Source organism: Spermophilus citellus, assembly GCF_964194105.1.
Source record: "Spermophilus citellus genome assembly, chromosome: 3".
NCBI classification, from domain to species: Eukaryota; Metazoa; Chordata; class Mammalia; order Rodentia; family Sciuridae; genus Spermophilus; species Spermophilus citellus.
Window position 1 is genome coordinate 223,454,547 of NC_138184.1, and position 23,838 is coordinate 223,478,384.

The 23,838-nt window shown below is 39.7% G+C and overlaps 1 protein-coding gene across 1 annotated transcript in view; it reads left to right on the forward strand.

Annotated features, from left to right (window-relative positions):
* The window catches only part of CNTNAP2 (contactin associated protein 2), a 1,934,648-nt gene that overhangs the window by 1,068,874 nt on the left and 841,936 nt on the right, over positions 1-23,838 (forward strand). The gene's annotated exons all lie outside the window — the stretch shown is intronic.

Here is a 23,838-nt window from a genome sequence, read left to right on the forward strand (position 1 = left end):
CTCTCCAACAGACTGCAACAATAAAACAGGTCTGTGTCACTCAGCCCATCCCCCATACATTGGGGAATCCGCATAAAACCTCTCCTAGGCTTTCTGGGGGAGGGAGTATCAGAGTGAGCCCGCATAAAGACTAGGGGAAAACTAGAGACACCTGACCTTCAACTCCCCCTCCTATCAACAGCCAAAACGAAACCTGTCTAGCCAGCGCTGGGGGAGGGGCAAGCAGAAAAAATCAAAACGATAGAGTGCCAGGGATCCCAATAGCCAATTGTGCGACCCCAGGGATCCGGGCTGACCGATTCGCCTGGCCTTCCCCGCGGCTACAGAAGGCGGGGCGCCACAGAAAAGTGATTAATTAGCAAGCAGGGAGAAAAGTGGCTGCAATTCTGTGGAATCCTGCCGGATGAGCCCGCACTGACCCCCGGGCTGAGTGCAGGATTTCAGAGTTCTATCCCCCACAACGGAAACAAAACAATAGAGTGCCGGGGTCCCCAATAGACACCCTCCACACCCAACAAACGGCAGGTCCAGAGTACAGTTTGAACTGCCAAGAGCCATCACTCAGGGGAAATCTGGTCTAGCAGGAGAAACCAAGACTAGCAGGAGAAACTAGGGGACTAGAGGCCAGGCCCTCGCGACTGGGCGGCTGGAAACCGCAGGCCCGCTGGCGACACAGCCCACTGCCCGCGTAACTGGGCGGTAGGAGAACGCCCGCCCACCGACTACCGACCGCTGGACTGGGTGCCTAGAGATCGCCCGCCCACCGGCGACAGCCGGCCCGCTGCCCGCGCGACTGGGCGGCTGGAGTCCACTCCCCCGCCGCCACCGATCACCCACCCGCTGCCTGAGATACTGGGCAGCTGGAGACTGCCCGCCTGCCTCGACGGGGAGCTGAAACCAAACAGAGACAGTCCAGTCACACAGCCCCATTAGGACACCCCAGCAAGGAGCCTGGGGCCCATCATAGCAGAGTAGTGACGTCACTGAAGCTCAGCCGTCGGAATTCCTTCCCAGCAGAATCCACGTTAGCAGGCACAGTTTAACAACACAAAGAAGAAACAACAGAGTAATACAGAACCAAAACAAATCTAGAAGAGAGCAGAAACACGGCAATCAAATAGAACTAGAAAGTAACGTGGACAACATGAGAAAACAAGGGAAAAAAGGAGTACAAACAATGCAGGACAACTTAATTCTACAGGAGGACATAGAAACATCAGAAGCAGGGATAGGGAAAGAACTCAAGGCATACCTAACTCGAATGGAAAGGAATATTAGGGAAGACATGAGACAGCAAGTCCAAGCAATAAAAGTATATTTTGAAAATGAATTTAAAAAATTGAAATGGCAAAGAACTAGCTCTACCAGGAGATAGAGATCTTAAAAAAATCAAACAATAATCCTAGAATTGCAGGAAAATATAAACCAAATTAAAAACTCAAACGAGAATATTACAAACAGACTTGATCAAGTAGAAGTCAGAACATCAGATAATGAAGACAAGGTTTATCAACTTGAAAAGAATATAGTCAACACAGAAAAGATGCTTAAATCCCACGAGCAATCTATTCAAGAGATATGGGATGTCATAAAAAAAACCAAATTTGAGGGTCATCGGGATAGAAGAAGGCACAGTGACTCAAAGCAAAGGAATGGACAGCATATTAAATGAAATAATTCTAGAAAACTTCCCAGAGATGAAAGATGAAATGGATTGCCAAATCCTGGAAGCCTACAGGACCCCAAACATTCAAAACCATAATAGACCAACTCCAAGACATATAATTATGAAGATAGCCAACGTACAGAACAAGGAGAGAATATTAAAAGCTACGAGAGAAAGGAGGCAGATTACATTCAGGAGTAAACCAATTAGGTTAACGACTGATTTCTCATCACAGACTTTGAAAGTGAGAAGATCCTGGAACAATGTATTTCAAATGCTGAAAAATAATGGATTCCAACCAAAAATACTGTATCCAGCAAAATTAAGCTTCAGATTTGACAATGAAATTAAAATCTTTCACGATAAACAAAAGCTAAAAGAATTTGCAGCAAGAAAACCAGCACTGCAAAGCATTTTGAGCAAAATACTACAAGAAGAGGAATTGAAAAATAGTGCCCAAAACTAACAGCAGGCGGTATCTCAGTAAAGGGGGAGGAAAATAACCAAAAAGTAAAACCAGCCAAGCTAAAATAAATAAATAAAGAAGCATGACTGGAAATACAAATCATATCTCAATTGTAACCTTCAATGTTAATGGCCTAAACTCACCAATCAAGAGACATAGGCTAGTAACCTGGATCAAAAAAAAATAAATTCAACAATATGCTGCCTTCAAGAGACTCATATGATAGGAAAAGACATACACAGGCTGAAGGTAAAAGGTTGGGAAAAATCATACCACTCACATGGCTCTCGGAAGCAAGCAGGAGTGGCCATACTCATATCGAATAAAATCAACTTTAAACCTAAGTTAATCAAGAAGGATAAAGAAGGACACTATATACTGTTAAAAGGAACCATCCACCAACAAGACATAACAATTATCAATTTGTATGCACCAAACAATGGAGCTGCAACATTCATAAAACAAACTCTCCTCAAATTCAAGAGTCAAATAGACCACAACACAATAATTATGGGTGACTTCAACACACCGCTCTCGTCATTAGACAGATCCTCTAGACAACAATTGAATACAGAAACTATAGAACTCAACAGCACAATCAATAACCTAGACTTAACCGACATATATAGAATATATCAACCATCATCAAGTGGATACACGTTCTTCTCAGCAGCACATGGATCCTACTCAAAGATAGACCATATATTATGCCACAAGGCAACTCTTAGTAAGTATAAAGGCATGGAGATAATACCATGCACCATATCTGATCACAACGGAATGAAATTGGAAATCAATGATAAAAGAAGGAAGGAAAAATCCTACATCACATGGAAAATGAACAATATGTTACTGAATGATCAATGGGTTACAGAAGACATAAAGGAGGAGATGAAAAAATTCTTAGAGACAAATGATAATACAGACACAACATACCGGAATCTATGGGACACAATGAAAACAGTTTTAAGAGGGAAATTCATTTCTTGGAGTTCTTTCCTCAAAAAAAGAAAAAACCAACAAATAAATGAACTCACACTACACCTCAAAAACCTAGAAAAGGAAGAGCAAAACAACAGCAAATGTAGTAGAAGACAAGAAATAATTAAAATTAGAGCAGAAATCAACGAAATTGAAATGAAAAAAAACATTGAAAAAATTGATAAAACTAAAAGTTGGTTCTTTGAAAAAATAAATAAGATAGGCCCTTAGCCATGCTAACGAAGAGAAGAAGAGAGAGAACTCAAATTACCAACATACGGGATGAAAAAGGCAATATCACAACAGATACTACAGAAATACAGAAGATAATTAGAAAGTATTTTGAAACCCTATATTCCAATAAAATAGAAGATAGTGAAGATATCGATAAATTTCTTAAGGCATATGATCTGCCCATATTGAGAAAGGAAGACACACACAATCTAAACAGACCAATAACAAAGGAAGAAATAGAAGAAGCTATCAAAAGACTACCAACCAAGAAAAGCCCTGGACCGGATGGGTATACAGCGGAGTTCTACAAAACCTTCAAAGAAGAATTAATACCAATACTTTTCAAGCTATTTCAAGAAATAGAAAAAGAAGGAGCTCTTCCAAATTCATTCTATGAGGCCAACATCACTCTGATCCCAAAACCAGACAAAGACACTTCAAACAAAGAAAACTACAGACCAATATCTCTAATGAACTTGGATGCAAAAATTCTCAATAAAATTCTGGTGAATCGAATACAAAAACATATCAAAAAACTTGTGCACCATGATCAAGTAGGATTCATCCCTGGGATGCAAGGCTGGTTCAATATACAGAAATCAATAAATGCTATTCACCACATCAATAGACTTAAAGACAACAACCATATGATCATCTCGATAGATGCAGAAAAAGCATTTGACAAAGTACAGCATCCCTTTATGTTCAAAACACTAGAAAAACTAGGGATAACAGGAACTTACCTCAACATTGTAAAAGCTATATATGCTAAACCTCAGGCTAGCATCATCCTAAACAGAGAAAAACTGAAGGCTTTGCCTCTAAAATCTGGAACAAGACAGGAATGCCCTCTATCACCACTTCTATTCAATTTAGTTCTCGAAGTACTAGCCAGAGCAATTAGACAGACAAAAGAAATTAAAGGCATAAAAATAGGAAAAGAAGAAATTAAATTAGCGCTCTTTGCGGATGACATGATAATATACTTAACAGACCCAAAAGGGTCTACAAAGAAGCTGCTATAGTTTATAAATGAATTCAGCAAAGTGGCAGGTTATAAAATCAACACACATAAATCAAAGGCATTCCTGTATATCAGCAACAAAACCTCTGAAATGGAAACAAGGAAAACCACTCCATTCACAGTATCCTCAAAGAAAATAAGATACTTGGGAATCAACCTAACAAAAGAGGTGAAAGATTTATACAATGAAAACTACAGAACCCTAAAGAGAGAGATAGAAGATGATCTCAGAAGATGGAAAAATGTACCCTGTTCATGGATAGGCAGAACTAACATCATCAAAATGGCGATATTACCCAAAGTTCTCTACAGGTTTAATGTGATGCCAGTCAAAATCCCAATGGCATTTCTTGTAGAAATAGATAAAGCAATCATGAAATTCATATGGAAAAACAAAAGACCCAGAATAGCAAAAGCAATTCTAAGAAGGAAATGTGAATCTGGAGGTATAGCGATACCAGTGTTCAAACTGTACTACAAAGCAATAGTAACAAAAAGAGCATGGTACTGGTACCAAAACAGGCAAGTGGACCAATGGTACAGAATAGAAGACACAGAGACTAATCCACAAAGTTACAACTATCTTATATTTGATAAAGGGGCTAAAAACATGCAATGGAGGAAGGATAGCATCTTCAACAAATGGTGCTGGGAAAATTGGAAATCCATATGCAACAAAATGAAATTGAATCCCTTTCTCTCGCCATCCACAAAAGTTAACTCAAAATGGATCAAGGAGCTAGATATCAAATCAGAGACGCTGCGTCTGATAGAAGAAAAAGTTGGCTCCGATCTACATATAGTGGGGTCGGGCTCCAAATTCCTTAATAGGACGCCCACAGCCCAAGAGTTAATAACAAGAATAAACAAATGGGACTTACTTAAACTAAAAAGTTTTTTCTCAGCAACAATAAAAGAGGTAAATAGAGAGCCTACATCCTGGGAACAAATTTTTACCCCTCACACCTCAGATAGAGCCCTAATATCCAGAATGTACAAAGAACTCAAAAAATTAAACAATAAGATAGCAAATAACCCAATCAACAAATGGGCGAAGGACCTGAACAGACACTTCTCAGAGGAGGACATACAATCAATCAACAAGTACATGAAAAAATGCTCACCATCTCTAGCAATCAGAGAAATGCAAATCAAAACCACCCTAAGATACCATCTCACTCCAGTAAGATTGGCAGCCATTATGAAGTCAAACAACAATAAGTGTTGGCGGGGATGTGGGGAAAAGGGTACACTTGTACACTGCTGGTGGGGCTGCAAAATGGTGAGGCCAATTTGGAAAGCAGTATGGAGATTCCTGGGAAAGCTGGGAATGGATCCACCATTTGACCCAGCTATCGCCCTTCTCGGACTATTCCCTGAGGACCTTAAAAGAGCGCACTATAGGGATATGGCCACATCAATGATTATAGCGACACAATTCACAATAGCTAGACTGTGGAACCAACCTAGATGCCCTTCAATAGATGAATGGATTAAAAAAATGTGGCATCTATACACAATGGAGTATTATGCAGCACTAAGAAATGACAAAATCATAGAATTTGCAGGGAAATGGATGGCATTAGAGCAGATTATGCTAAGTGAAGCTAGCCAATCCCTAAAAAACAAATGCCAAATGTCTTCTTTGATATAAAGAGAGCAAATAAGAACAGAACAGGAAGGAAGAGCATGAGGAAAAGACTAACAGTAAACAAAGACAAATGGGGGGAGAGAAAGGGAGAGAGAAGGGAAAGCATATGGAAATGGTAGGAGACCTTCAATGATACACAAAATTATAAGAGGTTATGAGGGGCAAGGGGGAGGGGGGAAAAAGGGGGAGAGAATTGAAAAACAGCAGAGGAGATAGAGAGGGAAGATGGGAGGGGAGGGGAGGGGAGGGGGGATAGTAGGGGATAGGAAAGGTAGCAGAATACAACAGTCACTAATATGCCATTATGTAATAATGTGAGTATGTAACAGTTGTGATTCTGCAACCTGTATTTGGGGTAAAAATGGGAGTTCAAAACCCAATTGAGTCTAATGTATGAAAGATGATATATCATGAGCTCTGTAATGTTTTGAACAATCAATAAAAAAAAGAAATTTGGAGCCCATTTGTTATTAATCTCTGACAGCCTATGCAGGCTCACCCACTTATAAGTGCATGTGCATTAGATTATATGTATTTTTGTTACTTATTTTAATAAAATATTGCTGTATATTATTATATATGTATGTACTTAAATATATATGGAAGAGCTAGATATGATATGATGTATTTTTCAGAAATGAGCAAGGTCATGAACATTGTCCCTAAAACCTCCTTTTACAACAGTCTGCAGAGGACAGGGGACAGCAGGTGTGGTCGCACCAGGAGGTCTCTGAGAGAGAGGGCGTAGCTCTCGGTCACAAGCATCCCCTGGACACAGTCCACATGGTCGACAGTTGGCTGAGACATTGGAATGTCTTTCCAGCTTAGTAGGAGAAAGTGTTCCAGTCAGGCAGTCTCCACATCCCAGAAACAGTTCTCATGCCAGGACATGAATAAAGAAACTCTCCTCTGATCTTCGCTATTGTGCTCTTACCCCTGAAAGACAAATCCCTTTCTGGGATGCTGACTAAATGATTCTTTCACACTTACTCGGGTAAAAACAGCTTCTCATGGTCTAAGATGACCACACCGTAAGATGATGGATTTGCCTTGAGGTTCGCTTCAATCATGTATTAACATTCCTCTGGGCTTTTCCATTTGCAAACATTTCACCTTCCTTCCTATCTGTGGGCCCCTACAGAGTTTTCCTCCAGTTATATTGTCACACTCAGTTATTCATTACTGAAATCTACCCCAAGATTTGTTTTTTCTTACTCTTACTGGAAGTAAAAACAAACAGATCAGTCTTCTGCTATCTAGTAAGTAACCCAGCAGCACTCAATACTCAATACCATCTTTTCTACAGTAGGGCATTGACTCTGCATTTCCAAGTCTGTTTTGAAGATTACAATTGACACTAACAGACTTATCTTCTCTGATAATGAAAGGAAGAAACTTTCAGCCAAACTTTTACCAAAATGCTAGTGGGTGAACCCTCGTGGGTTGGTGGAGACTCCATTGCCTCTACACTGGTGATGGCCCCATGTTGAGCTCTCTACTCAGTTCCTGGCCAAGCCCTCCTTGTTCACGCTCTTCCTTATAGTGGCTGCTGTGTTGAAGCACAGTATTCAACGCTGCCTGACCTTCCTGTCCTAGAGGCTCACGTTCTAATCCTCTAAGGTGTGACTGTTCTAATCACTTATTATTTATACTTTCCCCATTTTTGTTATTGATGCACTATAGTTGTGCATATGGTAGGATTTGTGACATATTTGTATAAGCACACAATATCACAATATAATTTGCCCAATACCACTCCCCAGCACTTCTCCCCTTTCTTTCTACCTCCTACTTCTTAGTTTCTTTCTTCTACTGATCTCCATTTGAGTTTTAAGAGATATACCCCTCCTTTATTTTCCTTCTTCCTGACTAGTTTCTACATACAACATACAACCCTTGACCTTCTGAACTTGACTTATTTTGGTTAACATGGCGGTCTCTGGTTCCATCCATTTTCCTGCAAATGCCATAATTTTGTTTTTCTTTACAGCTGAATAAAATTTCATTGTGTATATATACCACGTTTTCTCTTTTAATTCATCCATTGATGAACATCTAGGCTGGTTCCGTGTTTTTTTATTTTTTTAATTAACTTTTTAGAGATTAATTCATATTTGTTTCTAATTTTGTAAGAAATATTCCAGCCAAGAAGTTCTTTTCTATTTCAGACAGACATTCCTGAGCAAAATAAAGAATTTCTAACTGATGCTTATACCCTGCAATCAAAATGGCCCAAATTGTGCTCATGTTTTCTGTGATTCATATTATTGAAAAAAATCTGTCTTGTCCTATTTTTTAATCAAGAAAAGTCCTAGGGTCAATTTTTCTAAAACTGTAATTTTACTATAAAATTGATGGACAAATAACCTACAGTTCTGAACTTTTAAAAGTGATCCTTTCCTATTCTTTGTGACAAACATGGGAGAAACTTCTTTTCCTGGTTTGCCTGTTGACAAGTAAAACCCAAGTGAAGGAATGGATTTCTTATTGTTTTAATGTTTAATTATTAGAGCATTGAAATATTAGTTGAGAGTATTTTTTTTTATAAAGGAGACTCCTGGATTTGACAAGGGTATCATTCTCCTGAGCATGTTCCAGGCATGGGCAATGAGTGGACAGAAACTTTGAATTTACGAGTCTTGATATTAAAGTGTAGGCCCCTGAGAACTAGAGTAGAGGGCATTTTAGTTTATTATACTCAAGCCGTGTTTTGGGTTCTGTTTTATTTTTAGCTCAGTAAAGAATTATGTTTTCTTTGGCACATTTTTACAGAGAGAAGATGAACACTGGAGAAAGAATAAACTTCTTTAAAAATGTAAACTGCCAATATTTTACTAACACTTCCAAAAGGAAAGCTTGGGACCAATACATTCGTCACAAAGAATGCAAACATAGCCTGCATATCCATTTGTTTTATGGGTCTTTCTAGCAGGTGGTAGGAGTTTAGTCTAAATAATGGAAAGCTGTACTGACAATAAAACTCATTCTCAGAGATGAATTTCAAATATTCCAATAGGATTGCATTTAGCTTGGAAACTGTAAACAAACTTTCCGACTGTAATTCAAATATTATTATTTTTCCCTTATGCAAACGTGTACATTCCTTCCTTATTTTCCAAATATATGAAAAGGGAGATAAAAACCTACTAATGTTATAGCCTTCTGATGATGGAATTTAGACATTTATGAGTTCAACTAAATTTCTAAAAGCCTACTTTTCTATACCCATCATGGTCTTCCACTGTTACAAGGTAAACATAATTTGTTTATAGCTCTCTTCTGGGTATGCATAATTTCCCTTACCCACAATTTAAATGTACACCTTCAAATCTTGCTCAACATTGTTTTCCTCTGAAATCAGACCTTTGTTTTCTAACAACTTACAGCAACCCTTGTGGGTACTTTTCTGTATGTGTTCGTAGAGTCTGGATTATCAGTGGCCGTACATATCAGGCTGTGAAGCAAATTGAAGTTGCATTCATCTCTAGAAGCCTGCGACAGATGGCTTGTCTCTGGCAATGCTCTGGAAGCCCGGGAGGGGAAGAAGTCTGGGATTCCACCATCCCATCTGCAGCAACCATAAGCCATGGTCTTCATCTCACACTCAGCCCAATTTCAAGCACATCTTTCTTACACCTGTCTGGATGCAGCCGACATCCCAGTTCCAGCTTCTTCACTCTATTAGGGAGGATGATCAGGTTGCCTGGCTGTCCTAGGTGTGAAGACCTCCCTCAGTTCCCCAGTTTAGAGTCTTAAACTCTGTCCCCTTCTTTCATGTTTGGTGCCTCTGGATTGGGAGCTTCCTGGTGTTCGGCAATGCTCAACGCTTCCTGGTCCCCTGCAGATGGCTACTTCTCCCCACAGGGCCTGAAAGACTTGCTCTTTTGCTGTTTCCGGCTCTGCTCCTCATCTATTTGATTATCTTTTAAAATTTGGTTGAAATCTCTCACCCAAACCTTGTGCCTCTGCTTCTTTGGCATTTCAATGTTTCTATTTCACTGTCTCTTTACTGCTGTTTGGTTAAGTTTTCAGACTCAGGAAGTAGAATTAAGTCCCTGAGCCAGTATTTCTTATATATTTGTGATTCATCCATACTTGTGAGTAATTGATGCATGTTTCTTCCTCTCCCAGAGAAATGGCACATATGACGTTTTGTTTAGTAGTGGCTTTGAGGGCAGCATGTGGTGGGGGGGGAAGATGTGTGGTTTGCTTACATATGTTTTGGAATTAAGACTTAAATTGAAAAAAAATGACATCTGCTACATTTTCACTTTCAAAGGCATTTTTTGGGGGGCAGGGGGTTGTACCAGGATTGAACTCAGGGGCACTCAACCACTGAGCCACATCCCCTAGCTCTGTTTTGTATTTTATGTAGAGACGGGGTCTCACTGAGTTGCTTAGTGCCTCACTTTTGCTGAGGCTGGCTTTGAACTTGTGATCCTCCTGCCTTGGCCTCCCAAGCCACTGGGATTGCAGGAGAGCCTCAGGGCGCCCAACCCTCAAAGGCATTTTCTTAAGAGTAAAGCGTAGATTCTTTGGAAACTTGCTGTGTGTCCTGACTGAAATTCAGTCCGAGTGCAGTGTTCAAGGAGCTATGGCAGAAGGCAGAGGGAAAGAAAGAGATGCAAAGAATCACAACATGGAGCTGCAGCTTAGTGGAGGGTGCTACTGACACACTCAGGGGAGGACACCAAGGAGGGCTGGTCAGGGAAGATTTCCTTGAGGAACTAGTGCTTGAATTAAAATATATATATGTATCTATATATATGTATGCATGTATGCATGTATATACATACATATATAATTTATGGGTTTGAATACTATGCCCCTATAAACACGTTTAAAACTTTTGTGTGATTCTGATGGATTTTACCCTTTGTCATTACATATTAACCTTCTTTGTCTATATTGTTTTTCGTTTGCATTTAAAAGACAGTTTCTCCCTTCGTCCTCCTCAGGAATAGTGCTACTAGGGGATGGATGGTCTGCTCACTGATTTCACATGTACTTTCTCAGTGCTTCCTCAGAATAAAACAAGGAGATAGATATTATTATTCTATTTTAGAGATAAGGAAAAACTGTGAGGCACAAAATTTTAAGAAACTTAATAAAACAAGGTCTGTTAAGCAAGAATAAGCAGAATCAAAAGCAGACCCTCAGCCCTGGAGCCCAATCCTTTCTACACACTGGTGCCGATGTTGATATTATAAATCAAATCCAGTTTGCTCAGTACTGTTTGATATATAATACCTTTGTAGTTACTACTTTGTAGTTTTCTTTTTTTTTTAATATGCATTTGCCTTGTTTATCTTTGTCAGTTCTTTTAATTTCAACTTCTCTTTGTTTTAGTCTTTGAGGCGTGCTTCTTCAAAATAGTACATGGATAGATCTTTAAAAATTCAATATTACCATCTGTCTTTCCAAGGTGATAGTTATTGATTTTAACTATTGTTCTACCTTTCAGTTTTGCTTTATTTTGTTCTTTTTATTCCTTTCTCTCATTTTGGGGTTAATCGATCATTTTTAAAAACCTATTGCATCATTGTTTTAAAATATATATTTTCCATATTAGCTATTTGGGGAGTTATCTTGATTTTTTTCATAAGTATTTGTCACACTCCACCATCCCATGATACCTTGACCTTCCTCCTGGGTGTGATTCTAATTATTCCCGTCTGGACTCTTCTGGATCCTGCCCTCAGTTCTACCTCCCTGGTCAGCTCCACTGTCCCTGCATTTGGCTTTCTGTGGTCATAAGCGCTCAGACTGTCCTACGTCTGCTGGTGTTTATGGCACCTTGCACGATTCCCCTTTCTGGACTTGGTTCCTTTATCTTGGACACACGTTTTTGTCTAGATATGTCAGTGGTAAATTGCTTCTATTTTTAAGTTGTAATTTCAAAAATTTTCAAATTTTGTCATCTGAAAGTTTCTTCTTATTTGAGTGGTTTGATGTACAGTTCTGGGTCTGATGTTCATTTTCTTTCAATACTCTGCATGCATTACTTTACTGGATTCTGCCCTTGGTTTTGGGTTGTGCTGAATAGTTTTCTGTCTGCTTTTGTTTTGCTCCTTGTGCCTAATTTCTTCCTGGTTTCTGGCTACTTTGATGCCAGTGTTCTGCTGTACCACTGTGCTATCTCTATGACTAGATTGCCTTTTCACAAATTTTGTTTCATAATTATTGCTCTCCCTGAATCTGAATTTTTTATCAGTTCTGGAACATTCTCAGACATTATGTCTTTAATTGCTTTTCCACCATTCACTCTTTTCTATCCCTTTGAAATTCCAATTATGTTAGAATTCATTTCCATCCTCCATTTTGAAATATAGATTTAATGTTTTTAGTCCTTGTTTTATTTCTTGACTACGTTCTGAGTCTCCCGTGTAGTTTCACTTTATGAATTCACTGTAGCTTGTCTCATCTGCTTAACACAACTAATGTGTTTTTAATTGCAATAATACATTTTTCATTCCTAGGGGGTCTATGTGGTCCTTTACTAACTCTGACTAGTCCTTTTCATATGATCTCATTCTTTTCCTATGTGTTTTTTGAATCTTTTTAGTTCTTTAAATAATTGCTGAATTCTTTACCCTATTCTCAGTCCTAAAGTGGGTCTGAAATCCATGGGGGCCAGATTTTCTGTGATATTCTTTCTGAGTCTTGTTCATCCTGTAGATGTTCCTCTACATACACCTCCTCACACCCCTGCAAGTCCAAGCACCATGAGTTGAAAATGTATTCAATACAGCCTCACTTAGCCCTGCCCCACACAGCAAGTATAGGTCATTCACACTGATCAATGGCTGACCAGCAGCTGTGGGGCCCCGCTGCTACCCAGATCACAAGAGCGTCATACCTCATGTTGCTAGTCCTGTTAGGGCTTGGACAAGAAGTGTCCCCCAGAAAGCTCACGTGTTACCCACTGCAGGGATGCCAAGAGGTAAAATGATTAGGCCCTCAGAACTGCAGCCCCATCCATAGATAAATCCATTTGATGATTAGTAATTTGAATGGATGGTTGGGTGGTAGCTCTAGGCAGGTGGGGCATGGCTGGAGGAAGTAGGTCACTGGGGGCATATCCTGAGGATTATATTTTATCCCTGGCTCCTTGCTGTCTTGAGCAGTATCTGCTCCCTGCCTGGCATGAACCGAGTAGATTTCCTCTACCACGCCCTACTGCCATGATGTTCTTCAGGCCCAGAACCATGGAGTCAGCCAATCAGAGACTGAAACATCTGAAACTCTGAGTCCGAAATAAAATTTTCCTCTTCCAAGTTGGTCTTGTCAGGTATTTTGTTTGTAACTAGGAAACATTGACTAACACACCCTGGAAAGGATAAAATTAAAAATTTGAAATAAAGTGTCTATGAATGTATATCACTTTTTTACCATTATAAACAAAAAATCCTAAACCAACCCATCTTAAGTAGAAGACTGTACATGTTTCTAATAATTTTGTGTTTTTGGATTTTGAGTTCAAATTTCTTAGGGTTTTCTCTTCAGGAATCCTATAATTCCAAGTCAATCCAGGGAAGATTTCTGTTTCACTTTAAATGATAGTGGCTTGGAAATACTTTTTAAAAAAAAATTCTTGACTTGGGCATTATACCCTATAGTCCGTGTAAATTTTAAAGCCATAATTTAGTTCAGTAATTCCATGGCTTATTCTTGGAAACAGCATGTCTTATTTTTATTTTTCTTTCCAGAGGTCAGGAAAAGACAAATTTTCTAGTCACTGCTCTTTGCTGACTAGTGAATCCTTTATCTACTACCTGCTTCACTGAAACTTAAAGCAATTTTAGGGCTTGTGTGGTGCGGAGGTGGGGATGGTTCTGATTTTTTGCCTACAACCACTACTTGATTTCTAATGCTACCTGACCTTTAAATTCCAAACTCTTGCATACAAAGATAGGCAAATATCTTCTGAATGCTAATAGCTCAGCATGCTCGTAATAGCACTTCAGCTTTCCTCTTTCCTTTTCCCTTGACATGTGAAAGCTTCCTCTAACTTACTGGAAGCTCGGATATATAATTTAGAGTGTATATGGTACATTTTACCTAGCATTTCTGGGGGTTTGGAATGGGAAAACTCTCCAGGCTCTCACAGTACCTTGTAATAGGAAATAGAACTTTTTAGGGATTATTGTTTCTGTCTCTTTCCTAAATATTCTAAAATGCAATAGTATTGAGTGGTAAGTATTTTGAAATAAATCATCTCATATCAGAAAGCTTGTAATAAAAATCTTATAGAAACTTACAATGAAAATTTGAGAGATGATTGACATTTTTAGAATGTTTTCATATATACAAAGCCATTATTAAAGATAACAGAATAGAGAATGTCAGTATTTGGGAAAAAAATATTAAAGGGCTTTGTGATCAGTGAAATTCATAGCTGCTTTGGTGGCATTTTACCTTCAAACTCTAGAGCCACACTTCACTGATGAACTTGGCAACATTTTTCCAGCATAAGAAAAGCATCTTCTTTATATCAAGCAAGGACTTTTATCATCTGCAAAGGTCAGATCAAGAGCAATGATAATGGCAAAAGCAATGAGGAAAATCAAAACAAAGGGAAGCCAAGGAAAAGGAGGAGGGGTGGGCCAGACATTCCCATTCTGAGCCAAGAAAACAATATGAGGGAGACAGAGGCAGAGCCAGCTCCTCCGCAAACACAGAGCCCACACAGAGCCACTGGCCAGCCAGGTGGGCAACAGGCTGAACCTCCGGATCTGGCTTTGCTGAACATTCAAAATGAACTTCCAGAATCTCAAAATCTGTAGTCATAGTTAGCAGTATCCCCAAACCAACAAACCATGCTTACTTCCTAACTAGGTTAGGTTATCCACCTTGCAGATAATGGAGATGCTAGTTCATATTTAGATTTTAGATTTTCATTTTTTTTTTTTAAGAAGGGAGAGCCCTTCCCCAAAGTATTCAGAAAATGTGTAGACTTTCAAAATGACATATTCATGAGGCTATTTTCTAAGTTTCTTTCAATAGAGTAAAAAAAAAATAATCTCTCAAATACAAAGTACAAGTTATGCCATTCAAGTGGACTCTCAGGTCAGGAGTAGACTGATTGGTGACTGCGGTGACTGCTGGCGTCCTAGGTGCTATTCATAGGGAGACTTACTAAATGTCAATAAAAGCCATAAAAATCGAGTTTCCCTGCCTTTGAACTGAAAAGCTTGAGTTGAGTAAGACAGGACAGGTGGGTCAGTCCAGGTCACAACTAATGCATGAGGGACCAGGTTCCAAACCCGCCTGGCCATTCTGTACCCACGCTCCTGACTTCCAGGATGGCGCTTCTTAGCATATGCTTAATTCTCTAGTGATTAACAAGCTGCATATCCTCACAAGGAAGAACCAGTAAGGTAATATTATTATATTTTCTGACTGTATCTTCCTGTGTGTTAGATGTACTAGCCATTTATGGTCATTAGGAATTAAAGTTATCAGATGCTGAAGTCTTTTATTTTGTAGTTTGCATTTTACAACACAGAAAATGCAAAGAAACTACATGAAAATGTCAAAATATGCAGTTTGATCATTTTGTTCTTCCTTCTAGTGTGGCCCAGGGCCACTTGAGCTTTTAAAATTGTGTTGTATAATTCCGTTTGCAAATTGCTAACCATCCCAATTTGTCAAAATTCTAGTCTGCTTCTCTAATTTCCTGTGATCTTGTAAATTCCATTAGGTTTACTGTAAGGTACTCAAAAATATATCCACTGACTTTTTAAAAAAATATATTTTTAGTTGTAGGTGGACTCAATACCTGTATTTTGTTTATTTAGTTTTTGTTTTGTTTTAATGTGTGCTGGGGAGTGAACCTCCTCGTATGGCACACATGCTAGGCAAGCACTCTCCCACTGAGTCACAACCCCAGCCCTCGACTACCTTTTTTGATAATTTTTATTGTTGCATTTTAATTATTCAGAATTGTGGTTTTTATTGTCACATGACTGTAACATAATTGGATAAATTTCACATCCCAGTACCTCTCTTCCTCCCTTCCCAAGACCCCTTTCTTCTACCCCAGTGATTTCCTTCTACTGCCAATACTTCCCTTTTCAGAAAAAAAAAATTTAATGCAGAAGTTGCATTTAAGGTTTCTTTTTTTTTTCCTTTTTAGTTATACATAACAGTAGAATGTATTTTGACATATCATATACACCTGGAGTGTAACTTCACATTCTTTGTGGTTGTACATGATGTCGAGTTACACTGGTCACATATTCATGTGTGAACATAGGAAAGTCATGTCTGATTAATTCAACTGTCTTTCCTATTCCCATCCTGTTTCTTTCCCTTTGTTCTGCTTTGTCTAATCCAATGAGCTTCTACTCTTCCTTACCCTGGCCTTGTTGTATGTTATCATCTAGGTATCAGAGAGAATATTTGGCCTTTGGTTTATTTCATTTAGCGTGATTGTCTCTAGTTCCAACCATTTACAGCAAATGCCATAATCTCATTTTCTTTATGCCTGAGCAATAGTCCATCATGTATATATAACACGTTTTCTTTATCTATTCATCTGTTGAAGGGTACGTAGGTTGGTTCCATAGCTTAGCTTTTGTGAATTGAGCTGCAAAAAATATTGATGTGGCTGCATCAATGTAGTATGCTAACTTAAAATCCTTTGGGTATATACCTAGAAGTGGTATAACTGGTCAAATGGTGGTTTCATTCCAAGATTTCTGAGAAATCTCGATACCGTTTTCTGGAGTAATTGCACAAATTTGCAGTCCCATAGCAATGTATGAGTGAACCATTTTTCCCACATCCTCTCCAACATTTATTGTTACTTGTATTCTTGAGAATTGCCATTCTGACTGGAGTTCGATAGAATCTTAGTGTAGTTTTAATTTGCATTTCTATAATTGCTAGAGATATTAAAGATTTTTTTCATATATTTGTTGACCATTTGTATTTCTTCTTTTGTAAAGTACCTGTTAAGTTTCTTTGCCTATTTATTGATTGGTTTATTTTGAGGGGCTTTTTTGGTGTTTAGTTTTTGAGTTCTTTGTATAATATGGAAATTAATGCTCTATCTGATGGGCAGATGGCAAAGATTTCTTCCATTCTGTAGGCTCTCTCTTTACATTCTTGATTGTTTTCTTTGCTGTGGAGAAGATTTTCAGTTTGACACCATTCCATTTATTGATTTTATTTAATTTTAGTTCTTGCATTTTAGGAGTCTTATTGAGGAAGTCATTTCCTAAGCTGACATGATGGAGAGTTGGGTCTCCATTTTTTTCAAGTAGGTGAAGGGTCTCTGGTCTAATTTCTAGGTACTTACTCCACTTTGAATTTAATTTTGTGTCAGGTTAGAGGGATTCAATTTCTACTACAAATTAATTTCCAGTTTTCCCAGTGCTGTTTGTTGAAGATACTATCTTTTCTCCAATGTCTGTCTGTGGTGCCTTTTTCTAGTATGAAATAACTCTATGTGATTTTATCTCTGTGTCTTCTATTTTGTCCCATTGGTCTTCATGTCTGTTTTGGTGCCAATACCATGCTGTTTTTATTACTAGAGTTTAGTAGTATAATTTAGGGTCTGTTTTATGGTGTTTCCTGCTTCAATTTTCTCACTAAAGATTGCTTTGGCTATTCTTGCCCTATTATTTTTCCAAATGAATTTCATTTTTATATTTCCATGAAGAATATCATTGTCATTTTAACAGGAATTACATTAAATCTGTATAGCCCTTTGGTAGTATGTCCATCTTGACAATGTTAATTCTGCTTATCCAAGAGCTTGGGAAATCTTTCCATATTCTAAGGTCTTCTTCAATTTCTTTCTTTAGTGTTCTGTAAGTTTTCATTGTAACTTTCACCTTTTTTGTCAGATGATTTCCAAGTATTTAATTTATTTTGAGGCTACTGTGAATAGGATAGTTTTCATAATTTTTCTTTCAGTTGATTTGTCATTGGTATATAGGAATACAACATCTACTTTCTACATGTTAAGCCAATTTGGGTATAAATATATTTTACATATCACTGAGTAGTATGAAGAAAGAAAGGAAGACACACATAATTTGATTTGAAACTAGTTGATTTCTCTCACAAAAAATATCTGTATTTTATAATAATATATGGAAGCTCATATATGATAAAGCATTCTAGCTAAAATATGCATATTTAAAATATTATAAACACTCTGGTCAACTAAATTATATATTTAAATAGATAAAATCAATTAATCTATTATATACCATTTTTAAAAAATTCTTTTAAATATGTCACCATGATTTGAAAATTATTTTACTCTTATTTTGCATTTGGTAAACCAGATAATCACAGGGAGAGAAAGACCCTCAACATTTTAAAAAATCTTATGAATCTACTTTTTTTTTTTTTTTAAATAAATAAGTCTCTTGAGCAGGAGGGAAACCTGAGCAGATCAGGCTTTTGGGTAAAGCCAGAGATGGATGGAAGTGGGTCATGGAGAAGCTGACAGTCTGGGTCCGGATGGCTATGGGAAGACGGAGAGCTACTGACAAGGTAGAACTGACGTGTGTGATGGTGCATGTGGGGAGTGAGGACAGGAGCAAGAGGTGGGATAGCTCTCTGCACAACTCTAGAGATGGAGAGACGGAGGGTGAGGCTTCTGAATGACTGCTGACATGGGGAGCAGGAACTGTGCATCTTGAGTTTTTAACGTGTGAGGCATTTAAGTGGAGAAGGTCAGAGAAACTTTGGTCACATTAGTCTGGAGCTTGGATGGAAGCTATAGACACAGAGATGATTAGCGATGTCCTCACATGGCTGATGGGTGAAGCCATGGGTCTGGATAAGGCACCTCTAGGGACCATCTATCAGGCAGGCAGAGCGAGCCCAGGGTAAGTTTGAGGAACTTCCACACTTACATGTGAGAAAGAAAGACTGAACTGACAGTGCCACAAAAGTAGAAAGAAAACCCTAGACAGCGCAGTACTTTGGGAGCCAAAGACAGAGAAGTTATGAAGAAGAGAGAGTGGCCTTCTGAAGCTCCTCTGTCACCACCATTTCATTTGTTTGGGTGGAACAGCAGCAACACTGTTTCTCAACAGAACTATGTTTGGGTTTCTGAAGCTTATCTTCCTCTCCAGATTGTAGCAATCCTGGGGATAAAATAATGCATTGTTAGGTGTTTAACGAATGCTACGAGGATTGCCTTACCTCAACAGTTTGTAACAGAAACAAGGGTGGTGATGAGGAGAAGGACGCCAGAGCTCTTGGATGTACGCCACATGCCGGAATCCTCTAAGCAATTACCTTATAGATATATTCTTACTGCGTTCACAACATCTGCCTGGCTAGCATATAATAATTTGCCCATTGTCCAGGTAAATTAATCAGGAACACAGCATCAGTTGATACAAGATCAAAAAGTTGACAGAGGCAACATTCTGAGCCTTGTATCTTATGCTTATCCATACAGGTAAACAGGAAATGTGATGCATGTGAGTAACTGAATTTGAAAAAGGGCAGCAAAATGTGTGATGTCATTTATCATTAAAATTAAGTGATTAAAAATTACCTTCAAGGGACTGTGATCTCCACTGCTGGTAAACCAGTGCTGGACAAGGGAGAGGTGAGGTCACTGTGCCCCATCTCAGCCCGCCCACATCTCAGACACCCCTCTTCTCTCCATCTGTTATTTGAGTCCTTCTTCTACAGTGTCCAGATGGTCCTCAATGATCTACCTGCTGAGCCGAGGTCAAACCCCTGATGTCAAAGATCCATTGATTGAACTTATTAAGCCAAGCTGTTAGGGCAATCTTGGTTTAATAAGTCCTTTGGTCTCTGACACTCACGACCCACCTTTTATTGCTTCCTTCCTACCCTTCTTAGTTTTCCTCCTACCTCCTCCTCACTTTTCTCCCTGCTCCCCTCCGATACCCAGATGATTTCTGAAGCTGCAGCCCAGCTGTGGCTTTCTGGGCTCAGCGGGCCACACAATCTCTTCAGGCAATTTTTCTACCTCACAGCATGTCGCCTGAACCTTTCTCCAGTCCCAGCCTCTCCCATGACTTCCAGGTGTGAATGTTAACTGTGGATTGAGCGTTTATCTTAGATACCCTAAAGGTACTTCAGACGTGAAAGGCCCCTCCCACCCTGTGCCCCTTTGGGTCCCACTCCTTTTAGACCCGAGGCTCCTCCTGTGTCTCTCCTGCTGACAGAAGCAGCTGGACTCTAAGCGCCATCCCAGATGTTTCTCTGTACAGTTCCCGTGTCTGGTGGTCAGGACCAGACCGTCCTGGTATCTTCCTGTCATCCCCTTCTGCTTCCCTGGCATATTCCAGATAGGCCAGTGGGGAGGGGGCGTGCTATTTAGCCAGTAGTCATGGAGGGTCCCTCTGCAGGTAGCTGAAGTAGGTCTCTGAAGGAGGGAAAGTGGACACTCCAGGATGAAAATGCAGATTTGCTCGTGCACCTGGTCGGTCCCCTGACCAATACAGAGGCACCAGAAAGTCCCGAACTGAGGCAGATCATGTGGTGAAAAATGTATTATTGTTGTTGGTCCAGAATTAATAGACACCTTTCACCATACACATCTCCCAGATAGCCCACAGATTGTTCTCCGATGAGTCAAGTGGAGATTTCTCATATGCGAATTTGATCTCAGCAAATCTTAAGGATACACTGGGATTCCTACTCTCATGAAGTGACTGTACTAGAGGGTAGAGAAGAACATGCTCAGAACACACATGTGCACATAAGTAAACAAATGCAACAAATTCAGATCATTACAACTTGGGGCAAATTCTACTGCAAGAAATAAGTGGTTGAAGAAACAGAATGAGAGAATTGGTGGAATAATTTAACTAGAGTGGTCTGGGAAGACCCTTCTTGGAAAAGTGATCTTTGAGCATACCTGACTCAGGAGAATGTCAGCTGTAAAAAGTACAAGGAATGTTCCCGCAGGAAAGGCTGGGAACTCAGGTTGGAAATTGGCAAAGTAGCATGTGAAAACAGGGCAGAACCATTTCTAGATGTGATAAATGTTTAAATTGTGTATCAAGGGGAAATCAAGCTTGTGTACAACTTCCCTATAAGTATTTGCTTTATTAGTATTTTAATTTTTGCACCTATAGGATATTCTAATAATTGTTATGGTTTAGGATCTCTCTGTGTATAAATCTGGTTAAGAGGGATATGAATTTAAGCTTAAATGGCAGTCAGACATAAAAATATTTGTCTTTTAAGGCCACAATATTCAGCTTGGTTTTTTTTTTTTTTTAGAGAGAGAGAGAGAGAGAGAGAGAGAGAGAGAGAGAATTTTTAATATTTATTTTTTAGTTCTCGGCGGACACAACATCTTTGTTGGTATGTGGTGCTGAGGATCGAACCCGGGCCGCACGCATGCCAGGCGAGCGCGCTACCGCTTGAGCCACATCCCCAGCCCTCAGCTTGGTTTAATAAATTCAATTATTCACATCAAGCATCCCATGCCCCTGGGAGGTCTGGTACAATAAAGACTGAGAGATGTTCTTCAGTAACCTTGAAGTCATCACAACCCCAGAAAGAATGATTTCACGGACATTCCATGGGTATCGAGTGCAGTTACATTGGAATCAATTTAATCCAAACTAGGGTTCTTGGTTGACGGAAGAAGAGAGCATACGCGACCACTGGTACATACATTTTTAACAGTATTTTGTTTTTACTATTTTAAAACTTATAAAAAGTTACAGTACAAGTATAAAGGCCACTGGTATAACCTTCACCCAGATAATTCTGTTCAAGTTTTCCTAATTCTCCAATAGCATCCTTTACAGAAAAAGACCCTCTCTGGGACATCCGTCACACTCTGTTGTCCTGCCTCTCCAGCCTCTGTCAATCACAGGGCTGCCTCTGTAGCCCCTGCCAGTTAGAATCAGATCCTCAATTGCTTCTTGGCTTCACAGCTCATTCCTAAAGATCTCAAGTCAGTCATTAGTAGACGGCCCCTCACTCTGTATCTGTCTGGTATTTTTTCATGGTTGGACTCGGCCGTTGTATTTTGGCATCAGAGTCAAAAGGCCACATCTTAGTTTTCTCATTGCCTTCTATCCGGTCCTGTTCCCTGGGATGATCACTTGGATCACTTAATTGAAAAGCTGCTAGCCAGATTTCTTTACTATAGAGTGACCACCAACTCTTTCGAAATTAAAAATTATTTTTAAGGAGATTCTTTGAAAATTTGTTCCTTATTCAGCTTCCTTATTCCACTCATTTGAGCACAACTGGTACTTCCTGCCTAGATTGATTATTAATATAATGGGTGAAAAATGGTGACTTTTTAATTCCAGTATTTCTTTGACATGTATTAGTTTCCAGAGTGCAACAGAAATAACTTTCTAATTCCCCCATTGCTGCTCATTTTTGTGGAGGCGGGCTCATGGATTCCCGAATGATTCACTGGGACATGACCTGAAGCTCTGTTTTCTTTCTTCCTTCCTCTTTCCATTTTTGATTAATAGTGAAAATGTATTTTGGGTGCTCAATTTTTTTTTGGCACTTAAATTGCCTGAATTGGGGCAGCAGAAACAATTGCAGGGTTTTCTGCATCATTCTGCCATGGTCCTGACATTCTTTGGCATGTCTTTGCTTTATGATATAATAAAGTATTGCAGACTCATTGTACTTTCCCTGACCCAGCCCTGAAATCAGTCTGTTTCAGTTAGATATTCATCACTGTAACCAAAATACCTGACAATAACTTAAAGGGGGAGAAGCTTACCTTGGCTCCTGGTATCAGAGGTCTCAGGACATAGATGGCTGATTCCATTGCTCTGGGCCCAGAATGAGACAGCAAGTCATGGAGGAAGGATGTGGCAAAGAGGAGCTGCTCCTCTCATAGCAGCCAGGAAGCAGAGACACAGAGGGAGGAAGGGGCCCCAGGGAAGATGCACCCTTCTAGGGCACAGCCCCATGACCCACCTGTTCCAGCCACGTCATACCTGCCTACAGTTACCACCCAGGCCATTCAAACTAGGATGGGCTGATTAGGTTACAGATCCCATAATCTATTGACTTTACCTCTAAACATTCCTGCATTAACACAGGAGTTTGAAGGGACACCCCCATATTCAAACCATAACTGTCCTTTTTGAACGAGTCCTGGTTTTAGTTAGTAGTGGAGACAATACCTGGGCTACAGTGTTCATTGCTTCTGAGGTGACCCTGTTCCCCAACTGTCCCCAGTAGCTATGAAGTAGCCACATTCACAATTCCACCAGCATTTATTTCTATCTGTACACAGAGAAAACCACAGATGGATGAAACTGAAACGCCACCCTAAGCCCTCAGAGCTCAATCAAACTCAGCATGTTCCACGTTTGTTCCTTCCTTCTCTGTCCCTGAGGCTGGCTCCTGCTCTGCTCAATGTATTTATTTGTCCAGCCACACTGGGTGGGTGTCCCGTGTGGGACAGCCCCATGTGCTGGCTTCAGCCACTGCTGGCCCACTTCCCGGCTGGCCCTAACTCCCTGCTTGCTTGGACACCAGCCCCCAGGCGGGTCCTTTCCTGCCCTGATGAGTGGGGTTTCCATTGTGTTATACAGGGAGGTTGAGTAAACAGTAGAGCTTAGTTAGTACACACTTTGTAGAGTCTTCCAAGACTGAATTGAAAGGAAGACACTACATGTTTTAAACCTTCTAACGGCATTCCACCAGCCTCTGACTGACTTCTGAAATGTCCCAACTCTAAAATAATTGCACAAGGAGAAACCTCGCATGCACATGGTTTTAGACTTGTGAAGTTGCCAGCCCTGTGCCGGCTGTGTGTGTCCTGTTCCATCAGATTCACATTATACTTTATAATAGTTTAGATTGGCATT